General features: G+C 48.1%; 1 long non-coding RNA gene across 1 annotated transcript in view; it reads left to right on the plus strand.

The window, feature by feature from the left end:
- Positions 1 to 4018: 4018 nt before the first annotated feature.
- The window catches only part of LOC142462858 (uncharacterized), a 2150-nt gene continuing 1362 nt past the window's right edge, over positions 4019 to 4806 (plus strand). The window contains exon 1 of the long non-coding RNA XR_012787285.1: positions 4019 to 4140. This is a non-coding gene — a long non-coding RNA (uncharacterized LOC142462858). The remainder of the gene's footprint in view (positions 4141 to 4806) is intronic.

Raw genomic sequence — 4806 nt, forward strand, 5'->3', positions numbered from 1 at the left:
CAAGGAGCGTAAGGGAGAGAGTGTGAGGGGGGAGAAGGAGAGTAAGGGGAGAGTGTGAGGGGGACAAGGAGCGTAAGGGGGAGAAGGAGCGTAAGGGGGGGAGTCTGAGGGGGACAAGAAGCGTAAGGGAGAGAGTGTGAGGGGGGAGAAGGAGAGTAAGGGGAGAGTGTAAGGGGGACAAGGAGCGTAAGGGGAGAAGGAGCGTAAGGGGGAGAGTGTGAGGGGGACAAGGAGCGTAAGGGGGAGAAGGAGCGTAAAGGGGAGAGTGTGATGGGGAGGAGCGTAAGGGGGAGAATGTAAGGGGTATAGTGTAAGGGGGAGAAGGAACGTAAGGGGGAAAGTGTGAGGGCGAGAAGGAGCATAAGGGGGAGAGTGAGGAGGAGAGTGTGAGGGGGAGAAGGGGAGGGGGAGAAGGAGCGTAAGGGGGAGAGTGTGAAGGGGAAAAGGAGCGTACGGGGGAGAGTGTGAGGGAGAGAAGGAGTGTAAGGGGGAGATTGTGAGTGGGAGAGGGAGTGTAAGGGGGAGATTGTGAGTGGGAGAGGGAGCATAAAAGGGGGAGTGAGGGATGAGAGAGACAGACAGGGGGTGAGGGTTGGGTTCCCCAGAAATTCAAAATCAAATTCTGGGGTTCCCTAACCATAAAAAGGTTGAAAACCACGGTGTGTGTGTGTGTGTTCACACGGCATTCAGTATCCTTGTACAATATGCGTAACATTGGTCATTGTGTGCTATTTTTCAAATATACTTTTGAAACTAATGTAGGGGTGTGCTGTGAGAGTGTCCGGAGGTTCCGCGGCGGCCCGATAGCACAGGGCGCCGCCATGTTGGTAGAGCATTGCGCAATACCCCTGCGCGGCCGGAGGCACGAAGAGAGTTCGCGCATGCGCAGTGTAAAGCGCCGCGAACGGCTGGCCAATCACCAGGAGGCTCTGCAGTTAAACTACAATCCCCATGAGCCTCAGCAGAGCCACCTGACACCAGGGAACGAATAGGAGTGCAGGGTTTGCTGGCAAGGCAGGAAAGGGAAGCGTGGGGGAGAGACCACGCTAGCAGAGGGCACCGGAGGAGCTAGGGGAGAGGTCGTGTGTGTGTGCAGAGGGTCAGTGACCCACCTGCGTAGGCCAGATTTCCCCTCAGGCCCTGTGCAGACCCTGAGTCACCCCTTAGCTTGTGGTGCTGTCAGGGAAAGCCATAGAGAAAGATACATTCATTCCCTTACTGTAGCAACAGATAGGGACACAGTGTTCTTCTGGAGCTGCGGTGTGTGAACAGTGGTTTGGGCTCAAGCTGCTGGACATCCCCAACTCGTGAGAGACTACGCTGGATCGGCGGATCGTTTTTGAAGTCTGTTACGGGCTGCTGGAGTAGCCGGAAGGTATTTAATAAGTGCACCAACACGGTACCTTCAGGCGCTGATCCCCGCCTTGGGGGAGCGTTCTTTGGGGACACTAGGTTGAGTTGACCAAGGGACTGAATTACACATTGGACACGGTGTGGGGGTGCACGCGGTGGTGGGAAGCGACATTACTCAATGAGTAGAGTGGCCAGGCCACTGGTGTGTAATTACTGAATATCAGCTATTTATGTACTGTATTATGTGTGTTATTCCTGCTAAGTGGATGCTAAGGGTTTTGCGATTACTTATTAGTAAAAGGTTACAACGTTGGGCTTGTTATCATTATTCTTACCTTGGGGAATCTTACTTATTGGGGATCCTGGGTAAGTGGAGGCGCTGCCAAGACCATATTGTTACCCCAGGCTCCCCATTAGCGGAGGCCGCAGGATCTCGCTGAGCAAGCAGGTACATACAGCACTAGTAGTCGCTCTATATCAGCAGAAAGAGGGCTACACTGATATATATATATATATATATATATATATATATATATATAATATATATATATATATATAATATATATATATATATATGTTAAGTTATGGTGAATAAAAAAAGGTGACAAAAACCCTCCACAGAAAAGCAAATAGCAAATGGATATATTACTGTAATGCTCATTTGCATGTCTTAGACCGGTCTGCAACCCCGCCTTTCACCATTATCACCCAGTTTTTCCACTGCAGCAAGGGATTCTGGGAAATGATATGCAAATGAGCACACAGTGCCACTTTTTGCTTCAAAACCACTTTAAACATGGTTCCCCTATAGGCTTAAGCTTGCTGCATGGTCACAGCCAGGGTTAAGATGCATAGCCAGCAAAGTGGGTTTATTTACACACACAAAAGGAATATGAAAAGTGACAGATCTAGTATAACAAGTGATAGACATACGCAGGGTTAATAAGAAAAGAGACAGTCGGATACACACAGAGAAGTGATCATATAGATAACCTGTATCGGTGACAGACTTCAGGAGAAGTTACAATAAAAGCCAGACACACACGGGTAACAACGTTTTATTTAAACACCTGGAATCTTGACCCTCCACCTGCAGTTTGGGAAAGGCAGAGGTTTTGGGATCTGTGTGTGTGGGGTTTGCGTGTGTCTGGGGAGACTCCTAAATGTTCTTTTGTGTGACCCCTAAATGTTCTCTTTGTGTCTGGGAAGACCCCTAAATGTTCCCCTGTGTCGCTCGCTTCAAAATAACCCAGAAAAGTTGCCTTGAGCACTCGGTGACTAGGGCGCTATGCCCAGAGGGACTAGGCTCCCCCTACCTGTGAGGGTGTACTGCGTCCCCCCTGGCCTCTCTCCCCCTCTGGCAGCAGGGCTGACGTGGCAGGGGGAAGGGCTAGGGAGGTTAGAAATAGACAGAGGCAGGGGCACGGGTCAGTCTGCACCCGGGCATGAGATTCCCGCCCACCCTGCCCTTTAATGTGAATACTGTTAAATATGTTGGTTGTACGTGTTTAAAATAAAAAAAGGAATAAATAAATAACTAGAATTTTATACTGAGTTTGTGTTAGTAACTCCCTTAACTTCTCCAACAGCTGTTGAGTTCCCCTTTGGCGCTTAACGTGTTAGAAACAAGTGTCACTATTTCTCTGCATTATTTTGCAGGTCATTGGAAGAGTTGCACAGTGACAGACAATTTGTACACTCACCATCTTCCCCCGAGCCGGCTCCTGGCTGAATACCGCCGGCTCCTCCTTTTCAGCCATTGTTTGCTCCTCCTGGCTGAATTCCGGCTGCGGTCTTATCCGCTCTCTGCCTCCGATCTGTATGAAGGGACAATGCTTTTAGAGATCAGGACAGTGATACACAGCACACACTGGACAGCAAGAGAATTTTTTTGCAGGGTGCAACGGACTAAGGAGAACCCAATTCCTCCAATTTAAGTATATAAGCAACACAATAGCCCAGCACACACTGTCTATAGATAATAGAACAAAGGAAAAGGATAATTGCCAAAGAAAATGATAATTGACTATTAATGTATAACACAAAAACCACCATAAGCAGAACCACATACCCTACATCAAATAACGATAATACGCAATAATAAAAACATATAACAGGCAAAACCAGAAGGAGTGGTGGAGGGGGGGAGGGGGCGGAGAATAGGGTACGTGAGCACAAATACAATATAGGGTCAAGACATATAAATTTATCCTGCTCTGTTTGATTTTGCCATTTTCACTTACCCATATTGGTTATTCATTTGCACTTTAATTGTACTATTTGTGTGGGGTTGTTATAGTCTCCTATTGGGTGACGTTATTATTGTTGGTCTGGGTGGCAGGGGAAGTCCCATTGGAGAGAGGGAGGGAAACGGGCCTGGACGAAGGGGTGTTTCCCCGAAATGTTGCCCCCTTTCCCCATTTTTTTTGTACCCACCTATGTGTTGTCTTGACCCTATATTGTATTTGTGCTCACGTACCCTATTCTCCGCCCCCTCCCCCTCCACCACTCCTTCTGGTTTTGCTGTTATATGTTTTTATTATTGCGTATTATCGTTATTTTGATGTAGGGTATGTGGTTCTGCTTATGGTGGTTTGTGTTATACATTAAGTTGTCATTTAATTTCTTTTGGCATTATCCCCTTTCCTTTGTTCTATTATCTATAGACAGTGTGTGCTGGGCTATAGTAGTTGCTTTTAGAGATATTCTGGGCCCTTCCAACTCCTCCATCGGACCCTTCCTCTCCCTGACCTTGCAGCGCACAGTATTACCTGCTATCATGCCATGGTACAGTAACTAATTCTGAACATACATGTGTCCTTTCTACATGTTACTCACCTTGTATGACCAGGGCTACAGGCAGCTTTCCTGAGGCCCAGGACTAGAGTTTCCACTGGGGCCCCCCACCCACGTGTTGGCGACCTTGCGAGCACCCTCTCCCCCCATTTTCTTACACTGCCTCCTTCTCACACACCACCTTGCTCTTTCACCCCCTCTTACTCTCCCACCTCTGTCTCTCACTCTCCCCCTCCATCTTACACCCCTCTGTCTCAAACTCCCCCCTCTGATCCCACACTACATAACCCCCATCCCAGTACACACACACACACACAATAAGCCACCTCCCCAAATACACACACAAACACAGTAAGCGCCCCATCCCAAATACACACACACAATAAGTGCCCCTTCCCAAAACACAAACAAGCACAGTAAGCGCCCCTTCCCAAATACACACACAATAAGCCCCCCTCCCCAAATAAACAATGACACAAATAAATTAGCTTATAATTCAAAATTTGTAGAGCGTGGGATCCCTTTTTTCCTGACCCCTCCCCAAATACACACACACACAGTAAGCCCTCGTTCCCAAATACACACACACAATAAGCCCCCCTTCCCAAATACACACACATACACAATAAGTGCCCCTTCCCAAATACACACACATAC

This window comes from Ascaphus truei, chromosome 11, assembly GCF_040206685.1.
Source record: "Ascaphus truei isolate aAscTru1 chromosome 11, aAscTru1.hap1, whole genome shotgun sequence".
Lineage (NCBI taxonomy): Eukaryota > Metazoa > Chordata > Amphibia > Anura > Ascaphidae > Ascaphus > Ascaphus truei.